Source organism: Mixophyes fleayi, chromosome 4 (genome assembly GCF_038048845.1).
Source record: "Mixophyes fleayi isolate aMixFle1 chromosome 4, aMixFle1.hap1, whole genome shotgun sequence".
NCBI lineage: Eukaryota > Metazoa > Chordata > Amphibia > Anura > Limnodynastidae > Mixophyes > Mixophyes fleayi.
Genome location: NC_134405.1, coordinates 114110531 through 114137130, shown reverse-complemented (window position 1 = coordinate 114137130; position 26600 = coordinate 114110531). Strand labels below are relative to the sequence as shown.

General features: G+C 39.0%; 1 protein-coding gene across 3 annotated transcripts in view; it reads left to right on the top strand.

Annotated features, from left to right (window-relative positions):
• The window catches only part of RAB27A (RAB27A, member RAS oncogene family), an 80722-nt gene that overhangs the window by 27713 nt on the left and 26409 nt on the right, over positions 1-26600 (top strand). For 2 of the 3 annotated variants that reach the window (XM_075208029.1, XM_075208026.1), the window contains exon 2: positions 7495-7598. The gene's annotated coding sequence lies outside the window, so the exon portion shown is untranslated. Of the gene's footprint in view, positions 1-7494; positions 7599-24024; positions 24127-26600 lie in introns of those variants that run through there. The other variant, XM_075208028.1, reaches the window with a different exon arrangement.

The window sequence follows — 26600 nt, the reverse complement described above, 5'->3', positions numbered from 1 at the left end:
TGATTTAAAGAGGACCTAATACAGATTTCACATAGTGTTACAAGTTAAGTGTAAACAGATCAACAATAAATATGTTCCATTTAAACTGGAGAAGGACATACAAAACTGACCATCCTATATGTAAATGCTGGCACTTGGCATGAGAATCAGCCAAAATATTTCTCTACTCTTTCATGAGGCATACAACTTGAATGGTCTCTGAATTTGCTTACAAACTTCTAACGGTTAAATAATTATTTTTTTTTACATGCAACAAAGTTCAGTCTCGAGAAGCCACAGCCTACCTGTTGCTAGCCACCATCCCTTTCAGGGTCTTGGAAGCCAGACAGTCGTGCCAAAAAGGGGACTTTTTCTAGCCAGTTCACATAGATTGGACTTTTTCTACAAGTGGTTTCTATTCTTGTTAAGGAATGTGATTATTTATTTATTCTTTTACTTCATATTTGGACCTACGTCATTTTTGTGACCCTTCTGGTCAGTGCTGAAATGTTTAGCAAACTGTGCTGGTAGGTTAGCCCTGCTGGATTAGTGAGCTTGTCCCTCCTGTTTTACCTTTTAGAGTTGGCCCTGTCTTCTTTTGTTAGAAAAAGCAGTTGCATACTTTGCAATCTTTAAAGTTAAAAAATCGGTATAAAAATTTGCCTTGTACCTGATTCTGCATAATTCAAATATGTGGCCGGCCATGTTGTTATTCATATGGTCAACAAACATGGAAAATCAGCAATATGTGAAGTAGTTATACAAAAGAATGTCTTCTTCTGGCTGGGTTAATACGCACGGAATCTGGTAAATAGTTTTCACTTCCGTTAAACGTTACATTTTTGTGTAGGCAAAGTATTTTGGTACTTGGCAGCCAACTCTATTGTGGTGACGCTTACAATCCTGATGAGTCATACATCAACCATAGCAAGGAGTATTCTGGGGTGGTGTTGGTCATCCTGATTCTCAGTGCTTTGTTTCTAGATATTTTAATATTGTCATATTTAATATATAATAATTTAATCTGTTCATCAATGTAACATAGAATTTTGGTATGAACTCATGCCCACCAAAAAGTAATATGTTAAGACAAACTTGTCAAAGTTCTCTAATCCCAGCAATGCCACCTAACACTTAAAAACAAACAAACAAACAAAAAAATAAAATATTTATATATTATTTTTTTTAAATTGAATTTGCACCATTTAATAGTCCAGAGTATGGTTGTATTTTCCCACGCCTTGTCTGCTTTGTTTGATTATGTTTCTTAATCCTTTCCTTGTTGAATCAAAGAATGAGTGAATAGAACAATACCCACTTTAATGTAAATAAAAATGCAGTATTCTGAGGACTGCATGCCAAACACCTCCTGCCGTGAGGAGTAACTACATGATTTTAATGTGACCCAGTAATAGCAAATTAATGACAATGTCTACACAATGTGTACTAATCATTGAATACTTTTCAAATATGTAAATAGCTTTAATTTGCTTTGAATAATGACCCTATAGGTTGCAGTAGAGTAAACCGGCAACCCGTGGTTTGCTGTCGGGGCTTTCTGAGACTTCTAGTTTTACAACAACCAGAGGGCCAAAGGTCGCCTACTTATCTGTAGCGGCATATTTAATAACTAAAAGAGTTCTTCATTGGTTCAAGATTCAGGTTAGTCCAGGAGTCGGGGAACTTTTTTACCTTTAACCCCAAAATATATTTAGATATGCCAACGTTACCCCCTTGATTTGAAAGGAAGGAAATCATATATTAATTATTGGAATTCAAAATTTCATTGAATCTATTCAAAATTTCTTTGAAAGCTTCAACTTCAAAACTTCAGGTTTTGGAGAAATGATGTTGCTTCATTTTTGATACGAGAGCATCAATATTGGGGCATTTTGTTGTCAGAGCAATTTGGATACAGTCTTCAGCGTCCAATCGATTTCTCTGCTTGTTTGCAAAGGTAGGTTGTTGCAAAAGGCAGCAACTTTTTGACTGCCTCCTCATGTGCAATTTTGAATGCCTTTGCAGCTGTTGACATCCAAAAATATGACAGATCTGCTTTGTATTCAAATGCAATACGTGCTTCATTATTGCATCGAAGCTCAAGAAGTGCCTCTGCCAACCCTTGAGGCTCTTCTGGTACAACAGCAATTTCACATTTAAAGGGGTCTACAATCCAACTGACAGCATGTGAATCGGCAGCATTACCCCCAGGAATTTAATTTTTACACCATTTGGGGTAATTTACCCCTGTTCCCTGACCATTGGGTTAGTCCAATGCAGGCCATAGTTCAATTCAAAGGATTCTTCTCCAAAGGTGGGGGGGGCAACTCACTCAGCTGCATATGTGTCTTGCCGCTGAAAATCTGGTTTGAACTAACCCATTAACAGTTCACCACTTCAACACTTCACTTCACCAGTTCAACACTTCAAATTTACACTCACCTCATTCTGCTCCGCCCTCTCCCTGGCTAAACAATCCTTCTTCAAGTCCCTGATTTCCTCTCAGTCCTCCAATCCCCGCCGCCTCTTTGCCACCTTCAACTCCCTCCTCTCTCCCCCTCCCCCTCCTGTCCCGCCCTCCCTCTCCGCTTCTGACTTCGCCACTTTTTTCTCTTCTAAAATTGAGATCATCCGACTGAACATTTCCTTATCCCATCCCTCCCCCGCCCCCCTCATCCTTTCTCTCTCCAACAACCTACTCTGGTGCTCCTTCTGCCCCACTTCGGGTGATGAAGTTCGCTCCCTCATTCTTTCCTCTCCACCCTCCACCTAGCCTCTCGACCCTATCCTCTCTAACCTCCTTCGCTCTCTCTCTCCCACTGCCTGCTCTTACCTTGCTCACCTTTTCAACCTATCACTCTCCTCTGGTGTAGTCCCCTCTTCATTTAAACACGCTCTTATCTCTCCCATCCTCAAAAAACCTAATCTTGACCCCACCTCTCTTGCAAACTATCGCCCTATCTCACTTCTCCCCTTTGCCTCCAAATTACTTGAGAGGATTGTCTGTTGCCGCCTCACTAGACACCTCTCGGACAATTCCCTACTCGACCCTCTTCAATCCGGTTACCGCCCCCTCCACTCCACCGAAACTGCCCTGGCCAAATCTAACTAATGATCTACTTTTAGCCAAATCTAAGGGTCACTTCTCCCTGCTCATCCTCCTTGACCTCTCTGCGGCCTTCGACACCGTGGACCACCCCCTCCTGCTTCAAACACTTCTCTCTCTTGGCCTCTCTGGATCTGTCCTTGCCTGGTTCACCTCATACCTCGCTAACCGCTCCTTCTCAGTATCCACGTCTGGCTCCTCCTCCACCCCCTTCCCTCTCCCTGTTGGTGTCCCTCAGGGCTCTGTTCTTGGCCCTCTACTCTTTTCGCTCTACACCTCCTCCCTGGGGGCTCTCATCTCCTCATTCGGTCTTCAGTATCACCTTTACGCTGACGACATCCAACTCTACATCTCCTCGCCTGATCTCTCCTCCTCCCTCCTCTCTCGTGTATCTGACTGCCTCTCTGCCATTTCCTCCTGGATGTCATCGTGCTTTCTCAAAATGAACATCTCCAAAACTGAACTGATTGTCTTTCCTCCCCCTAGACTCCCCGCCCACCACATCCTCTCTATCACTGTTAACAATACCACCATCTCCTCTGTCGCCCAACTCCGCTGCCTGGGCGTTACCCTCGACTCCTCTCTCTCCTTCGCCCCCCACATCCAATCCCTCGCCCAAGCCTGTCGCTACCAGCTACGCAACATTGCCCGCATCTGGCCCTTCCTCTCCCAGGATGCCACCAAAACTATCATCCACGCACTCATCATCTCCCGCCTTGATTATTGCAACCTCCTTCTTACCGGCCTCCCCCATTCCCATCTCGCCCCCCTCCGCTCTATACTCAAATGCGGCTGCAAGACTCCTCTTCCTTTCTCGCCGCTCCTCGTCTGCCTCCCCTCTCTGCCTTGCCCTACACTGGCTCCCCATTCCTTACAGAATCCTCTTCAAACTCCTGACCGTCACTTACAAGGCTCTCTCCCAGTCTACTGCTCCCTATATCTCTAACCTCCTCTCCATTCACACCCCTGCCCGTTCCCTGCGCTCGGCCAATGACCGTCGCCTCTCCTCCACTCTGATCACCTCTTCCCACTCCAGAATCCAAGACTTCTCCCGTGCTGCCCCCCTTCACTGGAATGACCTCCCTCGCTCCATCCGTCTTTCTCCCAATCTGTCCTCCTTCAAGAGGGCACTCAAAACTTATCTGTTCCTAAAGGCTTACCAACCTTCCACCTAACCTCTCCTCCACCTGTTCTTCCCCTCTCTCCTCCCGCCCCCTGTTCTCTCCCCACTTCTTCATCTTGCTCCCTGTGTGCCTGTGTTCTGTCTACCCTCCCTTAGGATGTAAGCTCATTTGAGCAGGGCCCTCTTCCCTCTGTTCTCCATACCTGCTCTTCTGCTCCGTCTTTACTGCATTAGCCTGCCTGGAGTCTCTGAAGTTTTGGTATTTTTTGTTAACCGTTTGTGATGTTACCTTGTTTAGTCTACTGTTTGTGCTGTGTACGGCGCTGCGGAACTCTTGTGGCGCCTAATAAATAAAGGATAATAATAATAACAGGGTTCTTTTAAAAACTAATCTTATACTAATCATAACTAGCGATCGCTTCTCTGATACCGGATTTCTGTTGGTAAAATGTGTCTTAATATAAGACCAAACAACATACATTTCTTAGGATCTGAACCATAAGTACCTTTTAATGTAGGCTTATCTTTTTTTTTTTTTTTAACTTTTTATTTATAACAGCAGATGTGTAAAAAGCACAACAGTACAGGTCATACACATTGCCCCAGTACCGGGATTACAAAAATATAAAGACTTTAATGTAGGCTTATCTTTGTGTAAATAATCTTTAATTCTTAATAATAAAAGAATGTGAGTTGGAACTTTATTAAATGTGAACTATTTACAAATATAGAAGTGAGTCTAAGTGTATTTGCTCTGTTTTGCGCATGCGATTGTGTAGTTAACCCTGGCATGATGTAGCATACTCATCACAATCGCATGTGAAACTATTACAATCAATACTTTATTAATTTATAACAACTTCATCCAATTATTCGACTTCAACACTTCATGTGGAGGGTACCTGCAGCCAAGTATCTGGGACTGTTTCAATATATTACAGGATTAGGAAACTTAGAATTCTTATTACTATTTAAGACATCACCATGTGGTTTAAACATGTTCCAAAATATGTAAAGTTTGCATGAAAAAAAAATCAAATTTTATATATATATATCTGTACTACTGCTGTTTTGTATATCACCTGTTTCACCACTTTGTTTATTTAGTAGGTGGCTGTTTTGTGAAACTGCACCTTCAAAATTGTAATTCCGTTTTGATTATTACTACTTTTCTACAACAGAAGGCGTGCCGGAAGGTCACAAGCACTTATAACTTCAATTTCTGGTTGAGAAAGAAACAGCAGAAGTAGTAGCAGTGCTTCTATTTTGGCCACGCTCCACCTTGGTTTGCAGTAGCCTGGGGAATGTTTCTGGAACAACCTTGGCCTCTACTTGCTTGGTCAGACCTTCTACATCCCAACCAAAAGACCATGGGATAAATTTATGAAGCTGTGAGTTTCTGGCGAGTTTGAAAAGTGGAGATGTTGCCTATAGCAACCAGTCAGATTCTAGTTATTTATTTAGTGCATTCCACAAAATAACTAGAATCTCCACATTTCAAACCCGACAGAAACTGGCAGCTTGATAAATTTACCCCCATGTCTTTGATGATCTAGAAATTGAGCAGTTATTGCTCAGACGCAAGATAATCTCAGGTAAAGCCATTAAGGAACTTCTAAAAGCCAGAAAATAAAATTTATGTGGTGCAAACATAACTTGTTTGATCTAGCTTCTGCTACCATTACACAAATTCTAGAATTTCTTCAGGATGGCACCCGCTACCCTGAAAGTTTAAGGTGTTTAGACTTAATGCTTTTTTAGACTCAAGGTTGTAATCTAATAAATTTATTTTTCACTTTTTTTTTTTTCCAAGAAGTACAAAAAATTTGCCCATGTTTCAAAAATTTTGTAACACCGGGGGATCTTAATATGTTACTAGATGCACTGGGTGATACCTTTCAGTCTCTGCAAGAAGTATCCCTCAAATGGCTGATCTTTAAAGTGGTATTTCTGGTAGCAATAACATCTTCCCATTCAGTTGGAGAGCTACATGCTGTATCATCAACATTTATTTATATAGCACCAGCAGATTCCTTAGCGTTTTACGATTGGAAACAAACATTAATAAATCAATACTGGGTAATACAGACAGAGGTAAGACAACCCTGCTCGCAAGCTTATGGGACAATGGTTTGAAACACAAACCAATGTACGGTGTAGAGAATTTTTTCTAAATCTATATATGGGCAAAGTGCTACTACGAACCTATCCTACTTTTCTACCTAAGGTGGTTTACACTTTCCATATCGGTCAAAATATTATACTTCCTTCCCACTATCCGCAACCAACTAAGAATAGAGAAGAGCAGTTACATACCCAGGGCAATTTAAAATTGCCTTTCCAGAACAAAAGAACTCTGACAGATCAACTTTTTATTCCACCTACAGGAGCGTGTAAACCATTTGCTCCATCTCAACTTATTCTTAGCACCCGTTTATTCCCACCCATTTTGTTGGTTTATATTTACCAGGATAGCTTGGGAAGATCCTCAACGAGACACCAAAGGGAAGGGAAACTTATTTAAGTCACTGGAGACATTTTCAAGGTAAAGTGGGTTCTTTTAGTTTGGGTTTGTCTTGTTTTTTTATTTAATAATAGATAATATATATAGGAATATTATAATATTATGTGTGGAGTTTGTATGTTCTCCCCGTGTTTGAGTGGGTTCCTCTTGGTGCTCCGGTTTCCTCCCACGCTCCAAAAACATACTAGTAGGTTAATTGGCTGCTATCAAACTTGACCCTAGTCTCTCTCTGTCAGTCAGTGTGTGCATTTTAGGGAATTTAGACTGTAAGCTCCAATGGGACAGGGACTGATGTGAGTGAGTTCTCTGTACAGTGCTGCGGAATTAGTGGCGCTATATAAAATGATGATGATGACCATTGGGAAATAGAACAGTATATTTATGCTCCACTCAGTTTTAGGATTGTTATGATCTAATTCAATTTAAACTAGAGGAGAAATGGGGTCAGTAGTGTTTTGTGTGGTAAATAAAAATGGAAAATAGACTATTATGATCCTTGTGGCATTGTTAGTATAACCATTTCATAGTACATGTAATGAATGAATTTGGAGTATGTTACACTGTGAAGGAATACAGAGCTGTGTTGCTAAGCTTGTCAAAGGAAAATCATTTGATCAGTCAGCAAGACCACATGACAAACAGCTGAGGAGAATTAGATGGACTTTGCAGTGAGAATGCCATTGTGAATGTCTGTATGCTTCCTGCCGTCTCTTGAATCAGATGTTCTTTTATATGATTTTTTTTTTTTTTTTTTTTAACTAGCAACACAGTTCAAGCTTTTGACTGATATGTGAGATGTATACGGACTTCTGAGCAGCTTTTTGTACTGGAGCCTTCACACAGAAAATTAATTTCGTTTTAGCAAGGTATGATATTTCTTTACCTTATTACAATATTTATTGTTTGTATTTAGTTTCTAGAACTAAAGATCTAATATCTAGGTCTTAAAGCTGAACCCAGAACAGTATAATAAATGTGGAGAAGTTATTGTGTGCAGTCACTGAAAACCATCTTATGATTGTACTTTGAAGTAGATAGAAATGTTTTCTGTGTCAAAAAAATGGCCTGCACATTCTTCCAGGATGGGAGCCTTAACATTGGCAGTTCTGCTTATAAGAAATGCTATACAAAACACATATTATGTGATAAAATAATGTATCCGTGTTAGTATAAATAAACCATTGTGAATGAGACCTATGTTCTAATTTATTCTGTGAACTATATACAGACAGCATTTGTGAGGTCTGTTCACATGGGCTTATATGAAATTAATCACGGCTAATATGTAGGAAAGTATAGTGGACATACTAGAAAAGAGGAGAAATGGAAAACTTTGCCTTAACTTGTCTTAAGGATCCGCCTTCTTTTTACTCCATATTGTATAATTTAGTTAACCGCCCCTTATGCCAAGGAGTGAAAACTGGATGTGGTTTAGTTATTTTAGTTATCCCCGAAATATTTAATTTAATTTTTTTTTCTCGATTTACATACTAGGTGTTTTTTTTTTTTTTTGTTTGTTTTTTTTATTTGTTTCTCTGACTGAATAAGCACTTCATTTTTTTTTTTAAAAAATAGGAAATTATCAAGTCTGTATAGAAGGAGGAGATTACTATAAAGGCATTTTTTATTAATGGAGCATGCAATAAAACCCTTTTTTAAGGAAAATAAAAAGGAAGTTTTGTATATAGTAAGTAAAGACTATTTAGTTGAATATGGTGTAAAATTTTTATATGAAGACATTTTTGAAAACCTTTTTCAGATTCCGATAATGGTTTAGAGCACATTTAAACCATAATGTGCTTTTAAAAACACGCATAGAAATTTCAATAGAAGTGGATTTAAAAGTACCTTTGAAAAATTTGTAGAAGAAAAAGGTTTTTTTTTTAATAAAAGAAAATAGCTTTTTGGTTTATACCTTGCTTCAATATATGTTGCTTTCAATAGTTTCCAGTTATTTTTATTCAGTATTATAAGGATAGACAGAACTGTGAATGTTGTGTATTGTAAACTCGGCTACTATCTCTACATATTAAAGTTTTATTAAGACCCTAAATTTTGAATACTGCCATTACTCTTTATGAAGCTATTTCTTGTATGAGTATTTATAAAAAAAAAGTAATACTTTTATATATCGTAGTTACAAAGAAGAAATTTTGTGGTAGACATCCAAAGACTGTAAAGAATTATAATCCTGCTGTTTGCAATCAGTTGTTTTTATGAGATTATTTGTTTTTAAAGGATATTGATATCCATACAACCTTCCTTGCAGGTAAAGAATGTACTTGGAATATAACAATTCTAATGATCACAGTTTATTTAAAATAACTGATTGTATTTTTGAAACTCTTTTCCAGTTTAACCAGTCAGGGCACTTCCTTGACATGCTGTCAGCAAATTGTACCGTTCCCACTGACGAACACCAGTTGGGCAAATCGGTCTAATAGCAATTACTGTTATTAACAAATAAAATCACTGCCAAGTTGCTCATCTGAGAATAGTCGGGCAAGAAAATGACTTAATGTTAGGCAGGAGTGCAAGGGAATAAATGAGATGTGCCAAGATGAGTCTTGTGGTTTGTAATTTTCATTTTGCATTTATCTTCTTTGATTTTATGTGTTGTAATTATTTTCAGCTACAGTCATTTGCTCTAAATAATCCCTAGGTGATTAAATTAGAAGATGTCCATTAATTTGACCCCATGTATTTAGTAGGTAAGCGGATTCAGTTTTGTCTGATCTACCCACTATAAAGGGCTGAATTAAAGGCTGCCGTACCACTAAGAAGTTACTGATCTGTATCTGCCCGTTGTGCAGTTCTGCTGGCTCACGAGTCAACATTCTCATCTTTTTAAAATGCTTCTGAGGAGTAAGATTTTCCTTTAGACTAACACAAGCATTCAGTTCGACAGAGCTAGTTTTAAAACCATTGACGTCAGAATGCTGTAATCAAAGGATTTTTGTGTGGGAAAGGGTTTGCATAGTTTTGGTTTTCAGCCAAATTGTCTAATGTTGGGAGAACACATGCTCAGCCTGGAGTTAGAATTAGATGCCCAATTTGACCTAGTGTAACACTTATTTATCCTTGCATATATACATTGCAAAGCTAACATTGACAAAACACAGGCTAGATCCTTTATATAGTGATAGAACCTATATAGATAAATTGAACATTGCATGATTACATTAAAATGCATAGTGTTGATTACCCTTCAAATGCATTCCCCTCTTTGTTTAAAAAATCCCCACATATACAACCATAAAAATAAAGACACGGACACCGACTTAAGTTTGGAATAAAAAGGTCCTTTTAATACATTATTATTTTTTTAAACTATTTGTTTATTTTTATTTAATTTTATTTATCTTTATTTTATTTTATCTATCAATACTATCAAAATGCTATAAACAATTTGGACCTTTTTCTTTATAGAGGTGGCGAAGAGCAAGGACAGCCAGCTAAAACCAACATAAACCAATACGGTGGAAGATCGCCTCCTTTCCACCAACCCAGGTTAACACCTTATCTATTGGCCGGTACTATACACTATAGATTAACTCAATACCCTCTGAACTCAAACTGGTCAAGCCCTTTCTAGGCAAAAACCTGATACTCCTTACCAGAGTATCAACGAGTCTCATAACATTGAGGGAACCAAGGCTATATTGCCAACACATTAAGTACCGTATGTTTAACAACCTTATGACTGCCATGCTCTCCTGCCATTCAAAACCTCGCTCCTCCTGACGAGGAAATATAACCAATATAAACTGAAACCTTGTGTCTCCGGATCCAGGAAACAGGAAGCTCTCTCCTTCTCCCACTGCTTGATATATTCTTTCCACGACACTCCCACTTCCTTCCTATTGGCTGATTACACTACAGCCTTAAAACCCCCCAGTGGTGAGTAACATTATCAGCTTCACAACACATGATTTTAAACTCCTTCGGCTAATGGCCTCTCTCATAATAATATACAATGAAACAGAAGGTGAGTTCTTGCCAGGAAATTGGGGAAACACAAGGCACAATGTTTGTTTTGTATTTGGGATCAGCCATGTATATTTTTTCAGGGATGCAGGTTGTCAAGTACATGTTAAAGCTGTATGGACCAGCACTCTGCCAGTGTCAGTTATAGTTTAGTACCTTTAGTCATTGGTCTCGTTGATGGGCAGAACGACTAAAACTAAGCAAACTGTGTGTTCCAGATCTCTCCTTCTACACTGATGTACCACAAAGTCCCACCAAGTTCTCTTCCAACTAATGCTCAGATACAACAAACCACCTGTCTAGAGATGTAAGTGATTTCACCTACAGAACAGCCTTTGAGATAGCATGGGAATTTACAGTCAATAATGCCTTTTGTTTCCCTTTTTCTGTATCTCTGTATAAGACACTCGGGCACCTCCCCATATATGGGTCCTCACGCCTGACCTACATTTACATGGTATATGTAATATAGGTGTGAACCACCTGCTTGTAGGATAAAGACTTTATTTGTCACATGAAGTGAAACTGTATATGTAGGGATGATCATTATATTTAGGTGTGCTTTTATTTTCACTGGCTTTAAAACTGTGCTCTATTTAGTGAAAACGGAAATAAGTTACTTAAGTGTAAATAATGGACCCGGCCTTTCACTTAACACCCCTAAAAGTATTATCATTTGTTATACTGCTCAGCTCATGCAGTAGCTATAACTAAACGTGTTCTGTTTGATGTAGTACAAGTAGTACATTGGCAGGAAGCAGGTTGTGGATAAAAACACCTATGCATTCCTCATTTGTAACTGCATATATTTTTCGTTAAAAAGAGAAATTAAATATGTGCCAAAAATAACACCGGAACCATTTAAGCGATACAACAAATGTAGTTACCACAACAGATGCAACTAAAAGTCTATCTAAAACATGCAGCCTCTTCCTGTGACACAGGGCAGTTCTGTAGGTTCCAAGTAGAAGAAGAACCTGTTCATTAAGGAATGCTTTTCTCGCCCCTTCAATGTTACCATCTGCTTAAATAACAGATAATATGCAGGATAACTTTACTATGAAAATGCTTTTGCTACTTGACTGAATGTTCAAGTTCTAGGAAGATTATAAACCTACAAGATAAAATGTCATCTTTGGTTGGAGTAATGTTCGGATGTTATTTTGTGACTGGCAGGTTCTCTTTGCAGTTTCTTGTAACAATCCTTAATTTACTATATAGTGTAATTTACTATTCCTTATATGCATAAGCGATGGCACATTAGACGGCAGTAACAAGGAAGGAAGCAATATTTGGTAAACCTTCCCTCGTGCCCTCCATGCTAGTGACTGCGTACTAGGTTCTCACTAGTGTCCCTGAACTGTGTGACCAGATATTGCTGAATTAGCATTGTATACCTCTCACATTGTCACGGTTAATAGACTGTTCCAGACCTATATAGAGTGTAATTCTGGAGCCAAGGTTCCCAACGTTGTATTTTTTGTTTTTCCCTTATCATGATAGGCCATAAATATCATGATCTAAACTGTATTAACCAACCAGAATAACTTGTTTATTCATTCTAAACTTCAAACGCTATCCAATTGTTCCAAGTCTCGTGTTTTAGATTGTTTAATCAGGAGTACAAGTTGATGATTATCCTTAAAAGATAATTCATCTTGAAGAACCCTGTAATTATCTGTAATCTTGGACCATTCAGAATCTGAAGTTCATTTTGCAAAGTAACTTAACTTAAAAAATAAAAAAATATTTTCAGATTGTGTACTTTAGTAGCTTGTTTATAGATCAGCATACCATTGTCTTGCGTACATTGATGTACATTGTGGGATGTCATGCGTCCCATTCCATCCAATTAGCTATATCAATACATTTGCACTTAGTGGTGGTTTCTTGGTCCTTTAGAGTGTTTAGCCCTGAAGAATTGACAGTTACTGGGAGACGTAGGTCTGTATATGCTCCTAAATGTGAGAAAACCCTGCATTTCTCCCAGTTGCGATGAGTAGAGTCGATCTGCTAAAAAGATATAACATTTGGTTGAATTTATTCTTTAATTCTTCTTTTGAACTGCAACTTTTTCCCCATACCATTTTAAGTTTTTGACCTCTGTATCATACCTTATCCTACTGATCTATATGATGGTTCTTTACTACAGCTACTTCTCCCGCTTTCTGTAGATCTGTATGCTCCTAATTAACCATAAAATTCCACGAAAACATTGAAGATCATGTGAGTTGTGCTGGCAGTATAATTGGGAAGGGTGACCATGAATGCACACATTGTTATAGTTTGCAGACCCATTTGTGATTTGGAAGAGCTTGTGTTTGAACATGGTAGCATAAAAGTACTTCCTTCCGAAGTCTGTGGTTTGAGAGATACCACATCCATCTATACCAGTTCTGAACTAATGCTTTGTCTGGAAAACATAACTCGCTTGTCCCTATTTAACATGACATTCAGTAGTGCATTTTTTTCCCTGAAGTTCCGTTATGGCGAAAGTTATGAAACTTGCCCACTCTTTATGTCAATGAAGTGACTCTCCAGGACACACACTTGCATTGGAGCAGTTACCTATGTATAGGACTTTCCACTGCTATATGTTAATAGACAGTTTTCTCAAGAATTTGCTAATGCAACTGCCTGATGCTTAATAAATATGTAAATATAAAATAGCAATCATGCACCCATCAGTTGCAAATTTTTATTGCATTTTCCTGGCTTGAATTAAGTGTTCTAAATCTAGGTTTAACACTACCCTTATCAATTAACAGGAAAGTAAATGGTAGCATACAAAGGCCTAAGAAGTATACTAGTGTTGAATTTGAATAATCTTGTGTGTAAGGGCTGTGATTGGTGAGTGCCTTTAAACCATGATTGCTTTCACCTAGCAGGCTAACGTCCTGTGGTTAGCAGCAGCCAAGTGTAGGTCTGTATAATATCCAGAATCTAAATACTAATTGGATTACAGCCACCAATAGTGTGTGGTATGTGTCTGTGTGTATTTTTTGGGCATGGCATTTTTTTTGTTTGTCTGTTCAGTGGAGGATATATACAACATTTTGTGCCTGGTACTCTAAAAATTTAGCTCATGCAGTCCAGAGGGGAACAAATGCAACATATGCTATATATATATTTATAGAGGAAGTCTTAAATATTACACAATTCTGCTAAAAACATACACTGTTATATTTATTTTAAGTGTAATTCGCCAACACTAGAAATGTAAAAGTGTTATTTTTAAGTACATGTAATTTAATTTTCCAACAACTGCTGATTTAGTATGTTTGACACATCCAATGTCCATGCTGTGATTTTTGTATATCTAACTACTGGGCACGCATAACTTTTGCCCGCCCAATTTTTTTCTAACCTGCCCTTTTCTTACCTGAAGAGTAGACAAGCAGCGGATTGGGATGACACCTCAATCTGCAGCTTCTGTGTGCGACAGTCCTAACCTAAGGCAGAGTAGGAGGAGAAAGGAACAGGTCACTTGTGAGAAGTGCAGCGCCCAGGGTGCACTGGGGCTAGTATTTCCATAGTTCTAAATCTTAAACCAGTATGGGGGATTTAGTTTCTGCCAAGTATTCCCATGCTATAAATCACATTTGTGACAGCTTAATTGTAAGCATGCCAACCACCCCGAAACACTGGTACTAACAAAGTTCATGGTGGGAACAGATCTTTTTTATTATGGTTCTATCGTTCAGGTGTTATACTACCTATATTATTATATGCATGTCTGCCTACTTCTCATTTTGACACTCAGGAGTTGCTGTAAAAATGAGCTTCAGTATCTGGCTAGTGGTTTGATAGAGCACTCTCAAAATCAAGACCAACATTATTGGCACGGTGGATAAAGCAGCTAGAAGACGACTGCTGTTGGCCTGCGTGTAACACAGGAAAGGAGCCAGAAGTCTTTCCTTAGGCCACCTGTATGTAATCTATCGGCAGCATCAGCTCGTGTGTGGCCAGCATTCACTGTGGAAAAAGAACACTAATAAAATAAGATCCTATGGAAGAGTAGATTACACATCATAAGCTTTATTTTTCATAATCCATCTTCCCGGCTGTATGCTTTCTATTCTGTTATGCACATTGAAAAGATTTCTGATTTGCTCCAATTATACTCTCTTTGCTTTATTATATATGTATAAGCACTGTGGTATTTTATCAGATTAAACATTTGTTTGTTTCTGTTTCCTGTTATAAACTTTTTGCTTCTGAATAAAGTGTAGCATGATTCTTATGTCTTTAGTACTATTTAATACTTTTTTTGTGTTTCATAACTCGGAGGTTTCACAAGTGGGTAACCTTGGCCCCACGATTTTATATTGTAGATTATTATAAGAGATAAAATATAATTTATGTTAAACCTTAGATACTGGTTGTGGAAGCTAGATTAATTGTTTCTAATGTAAAGGAGCTGGAGAGGGACTAATTGTGTGTGATTTTGTGGTGTCATGTCGGTTGTGACTGGCAAACTAAGAGTTAGTTGCATTAACCCTTTCAGTTCCATATATCTCAAAGCCAAGTAGCCTGTCTGTAACATATCAACTTTTGACATCACAATATAATATAATATCCAGTGAAGGCATTGCAAAGTAAGACAAATAATCTAGGGACTCCTATGTAATCAGGAGTCAGTCCTTTTATCCTTTTCAAATATTTAATTCACAATGCTTAGTTTAGCATAATACAGACATCATAGACACCTACATTAACAAGGTAAGTGGAGATATGTTTCCTTAACCCTTGTCTTATATGGGGCCTAAAAGGTGGTATGGGAAAAGATTTTTAGAGTCTTATCATCCAGGTCACATGAGTTTTTTTTCATTTCAAAATTATGGGGGCACAACTTAAAAATAAATGTCCCTCCTCTTTTTCTTCCTGATTTTTATTAAGCACTGCTTTAATAAATGTCCACCATTGAGTCACTATGTAACTCTTAACATTGAAAGAAGGTGGATGTGGTTTATAGAGAGAATTCTATATAAAAGTTTTTTTGTTTTTTTTTGTGTCTTTTACCACCCAAGTAATATATATCCGCATTCCACCCTCTTATTAGAGACAACAATATGCTAGTGTTCCTGTCCAAAGTTGGAAGTTGCAGCATTTGTTACAAGTTATGTTAGTCTTGCAACAGAAAACACTGTTGTAACTAGATTAAAGCTGGGAACAGACTACTGAAGATGCGATTTCTGTAACTATTTTACAAACAACTGAAAATCCATGCAGATTTATGTGTACACACCTGTACGGTTTACCATCAGATCTGTGCTTTTCATCTCTCATAACCATCTGCTGAAATGATTGTGACTCTGCACACTCTATAGAGATCTGCCTACACTGCTGGTCCTGAGTGCATACACATTTCCACATTTCCCCATCATCATTCCATCATTGATTGTGATTTTAGGAAGTTTATAAAATGAAATCAAACGATACAATGTGCTTTGGTGTGATAAAACATGATCGTGGGACACACTAATGCAGTGTCTGACCAAACGGTCATTTATCGTGTGTTCTGCACGATAATTGTATGAAATTATTGTATTTTGAACCCAGCTTAAGGACTGTTCAATTTTATTTATTTTTCAAACTATTTTTCTTTCAACATATAGTTTTTTGGAATCCTTCACAGAAGGTATTCTGTTTAGACATATCCATTTTGGTGTCCTGTTGTCCCATTCTCTCTTTGAGGAAGGGATTCAGTTACCCCCGGATTGCCTTTGGAGCGTTCGTGAAAGCACTCCATGGTAATGTAACGTCGCTGATTTCACCTCGCCCCCCCCCATAGAGGTGCCAGGAGTATTCCGCGATGTTGAGATACCATAGTACCTGGACATGTGTGTAGCTGCTATGTTCAGCAGCACATGGCGCATAATTGATACCCCCCTCTGTGACCCATATTGCACACTGCATACTGACTCATCTTTGCAATGTCTTCTCATCTCCCCAGGCATAGAGTGTAGTAAGAACTTGCATACCTTTCAGATGTCCCTGCTTGCCTTTCTTTTTTCCCATTGTCTTCCCATTTGGTGGCATTGTTGTGTTGGAGTACAAATGCTAAATCTTATATTGAGCAACCGATATCACTGCTTCCTCTTGTATTTGTTTCATCTATTTTGTAGACCAAACGAATAGTCACAATGCATTCCCATTAAACATTTGTTCATTCCAGCAGACAGCTGCCTCTGTTGTGTGTAGGTGATCAGTGTGCTCCAGTCAGTATAGATCTACTGAGAAAAAAATAATTTCTGTGTAAAATGTCTGTCCGCATTTTTACTTCACAATATTTAGAACCCAAACCATTATAAATAATGTTGCCATTTAGGGAGTATTATTAAATATCAATACTGTGACAGGATGGACCGCCTATGCCAACCTGTCTGTTGTTGCTGGGAACTGGCTGGGCTTACTTTGCAACCCTCCCCTTTTGTTTTTCTGAATATACCTCTCCTGCCACAGTAGGAGGAGCCTGCTGTCACCACTGGGCTCCTTTATGGCGCCAGAACCACGTTACTTCTGGGTAACTGTCACTGCTGGTGTACCCCCTTGCTGGTACCTGGGCTGGTACTCCGGACCTCTTACTATGGATCAGGGTTGCTGTGGATGGATCACCCCTGGCCTATCGCACTCACCAGAGCTGCTGGGTAGCGGCAGAGCGGTGGTACTGGAGAGCTGGGTCCAACCTCAGAAACAGCCGGAGAAATTATTAGAATTGGGGTCTAATCTGCAGGTCACAGGATTACAGCAATATTGAAGTTGTGAAGCAGGTAATTAAAGCAGAGTGATGTTTGTTTGCTCTCACACTGGTTTATGGTACTAGGTGATCAGGTCAGATGGAACATCAGAATGATATATTTCAGTGTACAAAACAGTGCTTTTTATACTGATTTGGACACAGGCTATTTTTAGAATCTGGATGCAATGTGTTAACACAAACATGGATTTACATGCATTGCAAAGCTAATAATATATACGCTTATCTGTGATATCTTAACCTTACTGTGATATCCTGCATCGTACAGTGGACAGCAAGTGTAATTGCATCTTCCTATGACCTTCACACATCAAAAGGTCTAATCAGCATGAGTCCTTCTACCAACAGTTGCAGAACACACATTTCCTCCAAAGAAAAGAATTCCCCAGGAAATGTTGTAAACAACAAAGACATTTCCTTACACCAAGATATACAAAAGGCTTTCAAAACAAAGGCTTATTGTACCAGATATATACAGTGCATCCGGAAAGTATTCACAGCGCTTCACTTTTTCCACATTTTGTTATGTTACATCCTTATTCCAAAATGGAATAAATTCCTTCTCCTTCAAAATTCTACACACAAATACCCCATAATGACAATGTGAAAAAAGTTTTTGGGAGATTTTTGCAAATTTATTAAAAATAAAAACTTAGAAAACGCACTGATCATCCTTGAGATGTTCCTACAGCTTAATTGGAGTCCACCTGTGGTAAATTCAGTTGTTTGGGCATGATTTGCAAAGGCACACACCTGTCTATATAAGGTCCCACACTTGACCGTATATGTCCGAGCACGAACCAAGCATGAAGTCAAAGGAATTGTCTGTAGACCTCCGAGACAGGATTGTCTCGAGGCTCAAATCTGGGGAAGGGTACAGAAAAAGATTGGCTTCTTTGAAGGTGCCAATGAGCGCCTCCATCATCCGTAAATGGAAGATGTTCCGAACCAGCAGGACTCTTCCTAGAGCTGGCCGGCCGTCTAAACTGAGCAATCGGGAGAGAAGGGCCCTGTGACTGGATCACTTATAAATAACTTATGGTATAAATTTATTTAAAGGAAATAGCGCAGGGTGCTTATTTATATAAATTGCCAATGCACTTATTTTTAATATTGTATATATTTTGGTAAGGGAAATCTTTCATTTCTGAGATCAAGGTAGAAAATTTGTGTTTTCTATTTTAACCTTTCTAAAGCAAATCCCTTTTCTGATGTATATATCTGATGCAATGAGTCTTTGTTTACGAAGCCTTTTGTGTATTGTGATGTGAGGAAATGGCTTGTTTTGAGGTTTGTACTTTTTCTTTCGGAATGTGTATTTGGCGACTGTCTGAAGTATTCATGCCAGTTAGATCTTTTGACTTAATAGTGGGTCTCCTGCCTCTGAAATAAGATGCAGGATATCACAGCAAGGGTTTTAAGAATTTCATAGCGAAGTGTAAATATTATTGGCTTTGCAATGCATGTAAATCTGTTTGTGTAAACAGGTTATATCCTGTTGCTAAAAATAGTCTGTATCTAAACTGTATAAAAGGCACTAGCTTGTATTGGAAACTTGTTCTTCTGATTTCTTCTGACTTGAGTGATCACCTGGTACCTTTAACCAGTGTGAGGGCAAATAAACATCTTGCTTTAAAGACCTGCTTGAAAACCTCTTCAGTATTGCTGTATTCCTGTGACCTGCAGATTAAACCCAAAATCAAATCCGTTCGCCGGCAGTTTCTGAGGTTTGGACCCAAGCTTTCCGGTACCACCACTCTGCCTGCTACCCATGTAGCCCTGGTCAGTGGGATAGGCCAGGGGGGATCCATCCACAGCTTCCCTGATCCATAGTAAGATCAGGAGTACCAGCCCAGGTACACCAGTAACGGGGTACACTCGCAGCGTCGGTTACCCAGAAGAAACCCACTACTGGATGCCGGTAAGGAGTCCCGTGGTGGCAGCACTTGTAAGCCCCACCTACTGCGGAAAGAGGGCCCATTTGGGATAACGAAAGGGAACGGTGGCAAAGTAAGCCCAGCTGGTTCCCAGCAACAACAGACAGGGTGGCATAGGTGGTCCATCCTGTCACAGACCCTAGTCAGGGAGGTGACCAAGAACCCGATGGTCAATCTGTCAAAGCTACAGCATTCCACTGTGGAGAGAGGAGAATCTTCCAGAAGGAAAACCATCCCTGCAGCAATCCACCAATCAGGCCTGTATGGTAGAGTGGCCACTCCTTAGTAAAAAGCACATGGCAGGCTGCCTGAAGTTTGGCAAAATGCACCTGAAGGATTCTAAGACCATGAGAAACAAAAATCTCTGGTCTGATGAGACAAAGATTGAACTCTTTGGCGTGAATGCCAGGCGTCATGTTTGGAGGAAACCAGGCACCGCTCATCACCAGGTCAATACCATCGCTACAGTGCAGCATGGTGGTGGCAGTATCATGTTGTGGGGATGTTTTTCAGCGGCAGGAACTGGGAGACTAGTCAGGATAGAGGGAAAGATGAATGCAGCAATGTACAGAGACATTCTGGCTGAAAACCTGCTCCAGAGCACTCGCCCTCAGACTGGGGCGACTGTTCATCTTTCAGCAGGACAACGTCCCTAAGCACACAGCCAAGATATAAAAGAAGTGGTTTCAGGAAAAGTCTGTGAATGCCCTTGAGTGGTCCAGCCAGAACCCAGTCTGAAAATGGCTGTGCACTGACGCTTCCCATCCAACCTGATGGAGCTTGAGAGGTGCTGTAAAGAGGAATGGGCGAAATGGCCCAAAGATAGGTGTGCCAAGCTTGTGGCAACCTATTCAAAAAGATCTGAGGCTGTAATTGCCACCAAAGGTGCATCAACAAAGTATTGAGCAATGGCTGTGAATACTGTTATGCACGTCTAATTGCTATTCAATAACGATTGTCGATTGCCGATGTGTGGTTCCAAAGCACAAAGTAATTTAATAGCCAAAAGTAGCAGAATAACAAGTCAGAATAAAACCAGTACAACCGTTACTTATCGCAAGCGCCCTGGATCCAGTGTACAGTCATTCAGGTCTGAAAGCTGTGGTCAAGTAGACTGTCCACTAGGTCCAGAGCCCCTGCTTATATACAGTCGGTGAATACAGTAAAACAATGCAGATGATGTGGCTTGCTTCTATTGTTCCAGGCTTCAAGGAGGTTCAGTGTACTGCAGGTCATAGGCCAGTTCAAAACAAAATATCCAAAGGTGGGGGTCATCTCTCCACGGGATGCACTCCGATTTTCCCGCCAAGAATCCAGTTTAAACTAGTCTATTTACATTTTACTGTCAGCACCATTTTAAACATTTATTCCCTAACATCGCTAACTAGAGTATGCAATGTGCGATCTCTTCGGCGAATGAATCGGACAACTGCGGATGAATAGGGGATTAAAATGATACTAAACATGACAACCTGCACCTTTGATTTCACTAACATGTATATAACTTATAATACTAAACATAAATACTGCTACATTTCGACATCAATAACTATGTGTTGCAACTACAATTTATGTGTACTAATTACAAATGTGTATGTTCGTGTAAATGTATGTAAAAGTGTAAAACCTGTTGTTGCCACGTGTCGTGGCTGGATACGCCCTTCCACGCCGTAGCGTGCTCTACGCATAATTCCAGACAGACAACCAAGTTTGCTAGATATTGAAATTACTTTATCCAATTTGCTGACTTTGACAATACTTATGTACATGTGATTTCTTAGTTGTTTTTTTTAATTTTTAATAAATTTTCCAAAAGCTCCCCAAAAACTTTTTTTACGTTGTCATTATGGGGTATTGTGTGTAGAATTTTGAGGGAAAAGGGGGATTTATTCCATTTTGGAATAAGGCTGTAGCATAACAAACTGTGGAAAAAGTGAAGCGCTGTGGATACTTTTCGGATGCACTGTACATAAGAAATAAGGCATTTCCTCTAGAAAGGTTAAAAGAAACGAGTTTCTTCCCTGGTCTCAGAAATAAGGATTTCCTATATCAAAATATACACATTTTCAAAAATAAGTGCATTGGCACTTTATATAAATAATGCCCTGCGCTATTTCCTTTAAATAAATTTATACCATAAGTTATTTATAAGCGATCCATTCACAGATACATTTTGAAATGGACCATAATCTAATTGACATTGTTTAAACACATTTCTATAGGAAAGGTCCCCTCAATCACAAAGCAACATAGTAGTAGTTGTCTTCTCAGTAGGTTTCTTTGTGAGTCTCAATAGCTTGTCTTTTTCCAATGTGCTGCCAACGGTAACTTATTGTGTTATATCTAATTAGCTAGTAGTCGATTTAGGTCTAAATGAGAAATTTAGGTAAGTTCACTCAGGTGAAGCAGAGTATGTACATCCAACCCATCTTGTTCCTGGCTAAACAGGTCCCTGGAACTGATTAATAGCCAAAAGCAATAACCAGTAAATACAGAACATTTAACCCCATTTGCGATCTGCAAACTTCCATAATAAGAGACAGGGGAGGGGAGTAGCGGTGGTGTACAGTGCTTCTAGTTATTGATCATGACATGAGCATCGACATCATCTAAATTTTCCTTCCCTCTACAGCAGGAGATTAATATCTCCTGAATGGTGGAGATCCCAGTTATTGTACCACTGCTGTTTTTTTCTAGAAGGAAGGAGGTGGATTCACTGTGAAATATGTCATCTAGGTGCAGTTCTAGTACACACCAAGAGCTGTCTTGGCTCTGACATGAGAGGGCAGTGTCACTCTGATATCTGCCTGCAGCTCTCCATTCCTAAACTGCACGGTCTTGTCAATAAAATTACTCTCTCACCGAAGAATAGACCCTAAATTCTTTGTTTTCAAAATAGATGACTGCATTAAATGTAACTTGTTCATTCATTTTCCTTTTCATCATAATATTGAAGGTGGTTTTGTTAACCTCGCCGTCTACATGATGTAAAAGAAAACGGCATTCATCAGACCAGGCCACATTCTTCCATTGCTTTATTGTCCAGTTCTGGCACTCATGTGCCCGTTGTAGGCACTTTTGGCGGTGGATAGGGGTCAGCATGGGCACTCGTTACCCCATAAGCAGCAAGCTTCAATGCATTGTGTTCTGACACCTTTCTATGATATTCAGAATTTTCAGCAATTTGTGGTACAGTAGCTCTTCTGAGAGATTAGACCAAGCTGGCTAGCCTTTGCTCCCCATGCGCATCAATGAGCCTTGGGTGCCTATGACCCTGTCGCTTGTTCACTGGTTGTTCTTCCTTGGACTACTTTTGGTAGGTACTAACTACTGTATACTGGGAACACCCCACAAGACCTGCCGTTTTGGAGATGCTCAGACCCAGTCTAGCCATCACAATTTGGTTCTTGTAAAAGTCGCTCAGATGCTTACACTTGTCCATTTTTTTTTCTGCTTTCCAAACATCAACTTCAAGAACTGATTGACAGGTGCCATTTTAACAAGATAATCAATGTTATTCACTTAATTTATCAGTGGTTTTAATGTTGTGGCTGATCGGTGTGTATGTGATGCTGTTTATTTGTAGCAGAACAAATAAAATACTAATCAAAACAAATTCCAGCGCACACAACAAAGACTGAGCCATTAACCATGGCTTTCTCTCTCCATATTCGAATAACCTGATAGGAATTCAGGATAAGAGGTGGAAGGAGAGCTGCTTAAGGCATATATTGTTTTACATTTCAACATACAGTATATCTGCTCTAATGTGATATCTGGTAATTTGTTTGACTAGTCTCCCCAAATCTGAGAATTTAAAAGACAGGGAGTGAAGCACAGATTCTCTATCTCTGTCCATTTCTTATATGCATTTAGTGAGCATCAAGCCGCAATTGGGCTCTACTGGCTTCTGGCTTCAACCTCCTCAGTCCGTTTCATTTTTTTTCTGTGCCAAGTAAATCTGTATTTACAGGGTCAAAAAATAAGAAAACAATTTGGAATGATTACTCTTTATTGCAGGCTACTGTGAAGAGTTCTATTTTAGATAAAGAAGCATAAAAAAACCTAGAGACTGTTCTATGTATTAATATTGTCTGTAGAATTACCAACATTTTGAAATAATACAATAAAACCTTGCTAATAAGTAAATATAAGATAATACATCAATGTAACCACTGAAAAATAGAGTAGCAAGTTTACTTAAGGAACGTAACATTTCCCACTGTGTGGGACCTTTCCCAGCCAGCTTGTACAAACAAAGAAATACAGGAGATCCTATCTGTTATTTGGGCACATGCCAACTTGGCAAGCTGCTTGGAAAAAAGACAAAAATCCTTATCTTGGGGCTTCTGGGAATAGTTTCCTCCAAAGTGCATATGATTCTGGTGCAGCAAAGCGCATATAGGACACCACCATCTATGGTAAAATGTCCTATAAAATGTATAGCTTTTGGAAGGAAATGCACAATGATTTCTCCATTACTTGAGTTGTTGAGTCAGGAGTCCTCCTGACACCTGTACAGCTATAGCCTTTCCTGTAAGCTTAGACATCAGGCACACCTTCAGCTCATACTGACATTAGTGCGAGCAGGTGACACGTAGGCTGCTTCACTGTGTGCTAAACAGGTGGAGCGAGAAAGCACATCTACTAAACATCCACCTTTTAGATTACAGCGCAGCTGGAATTTTCTTTCCCTGGTCCATAGTGGAGGTGAGTTTTCCTGTGCACTCCTTTTTTTTTTTTTTTTTCTTTCCTTAAGTACTACACTGCAGAACTCTACACTATTCCTACATAACATACACTATGTCTTCTAAAGTACACAGATTCTGTGGTTCTAGTGTGTATTGTAATCTTATGTTTAGACTGTAATTTGACAGATGTACAGTATATTCACATGTTTCTCCCCCTGTCCTTTTTTTTATATATTCCTGCTCAGTGCAGGGCTGGAAATAAATTGTTTGTAGAGAATGATGTGCCTCAGTGCACTCTGCAAACAGCTATATTACATGGAGACTTTCTCTTTACATAGTCAAAGGCTGACCTCCTACAGGTTAAATTCTGGTATCCAGCGATACATGTAACAGAACTAATTTGTGTCTAATGGATAGTGTCGCCTGTTTGAGGATCAGGCCAGGTGAAACAATACATTATATCTTGCAGGGGTTTCCACTTTAAAGGTTTCTTTTTTTTTCCCATTAAAAAATAACAGGGGTGATAAGACACAGGGGCTCTAATTAAAAGTTCCAACCAAAGCACTATTTTTGGTAAGGGAAGTTTATTTATTAAACCTGATTTTTAAAGTGAACATCACCTTAAAGGTACTTGGTGCTGCATAAAAACAACCCATTTGTTAAATTATATTGTGTTACAACATGGTCCAGTCACTCAATGCAGTGTTTCCCTCATTCCAGCTTGTTTGCATTAACCTGTAGCATTCCGCCCCAATTTACTGAGACTGGAATAGAATTGGGAAAAATGGGATCAGGGTATTATGAAATACTTCATGTATGAAAGTATATACATCTATGTATGTTTGTGTGTGTGTGTAACACAAAAAAGACCAGATTAGAAAGACCTTAGTTACTCATATGCTGACTTTGAAATGGTGATAAAATGACTTTGTACAGTGGGTGTGAAGTGAAATTTTTACACTGATAATGCCAGTGGTAAACTGAGTAATTTAGCAACTAAAAGCAGTGTAAGACTTCGCCCATTATGTGAATTACCGATTATCACTAAAGAACTTGTGAATAAATCTTACAGGTGTGGGTACTTGTTGTGGAGGAATACAATGTCTTGTTTGGTTATAAGGCTTATAATGTATAAAATGCTTTTCCCCAAGACAAATCTGCGGTTTTCGTTAGAATAATATCAGAGGGTGGAGAGACCACTGGTATTTGTGTAAGGTGGTGGTGGTTCTAAGTTAGATTTTCACATGACAACTGCGTCCTAGTGAACCCATGACAAACTGAGAGAGCGTATTCACTTTCACTTTTGTTGCTTTGCAAGTATTAGTTATAGCTCCTAATTTCCTATTGCCATCTTTGGGTTCTAGCGATTTTTTTATTTTACAGCAAAATCATGCTGTATATTAGACTGTGACCTGAATGAATGCAGTTTCATCTGTAGTTTTGCATGTTCTTTTTTTCTTTAATGTAGTTAATCTACTGTATATAGTAATTTTACTGATCTTCGTAATTTATCAATGCTTTAAATGAGCAGCAAACATGTAATTTAGAGGTAGAGCAGGCTATGTTTTGATGTCCTTAATTTCAAAGCTATTTGGAAGACTTTCTAAGCTCCACTTTCAGGAGTCTTAAGGCTACTTTGTTAGTTGTTGTTTAACTCGTTTTGTGACTCTGAGTTAACCATTAACAATTTGTCACAGCCGCACTTTTCTCATGAATACATTCATCCATACTATGTTTGTGTACAGTTCTTGAAATGGCTTTCAAAACTAATGGTGGTTATATCATGTTAGTTAGAAGTGTTCTTGTTAAGTTACATGTAGTTATGTACTTACCAGCTAGGGGGTAAATGTATCAAGCTGAGAGTTTTCCGGCGGGTTTGAAAAACCAATCAGATTCTAGCTATCATTTATTTAGTACATTCTACAAAATGAAAGCTAGAATCTGATTGGTTGCTATAGGCAACATCTCCACTTTTCAAACACGCCGGAAAACTCTCAGCTTGATACATTTACCCCCAGGTCTCTTTGCACACTACAAAAAAAATATAAATGACATTAAAGCAATAAAATAATTAATCGTTTCAGTCACACTACTATTTCACCATAAAACCATAAACACAAATGGTCTGTTTCAATGTTATAATGCATGGGGTGCAAATTCGTTTATTTTTTTGCCCATAAGTTCATAATTCTAGCTGTTTTTTCATATAGCACACAAAGGGGGGAATTCAATTGGCCGCGTTACTTTAAAAAGTAACGTGGCCTGCACGCTATTACCTACCGTTATTACGGTAATAGTACGCTTACAAACCGATGTTACGGTAGTTTCAGCGCAAGCAGAGTTAACTTTACCATAATATCGGTGATCGTTATCACAGCGCTACTTCGGGGGGAATTGAATCCCCCCCCCCCCTAAATAGTTAATTGCTTAATTTTTGCACTGAACTTGATCTAGGATATGCCCTACCCCAACTATAACTGCCCCCACATTTAA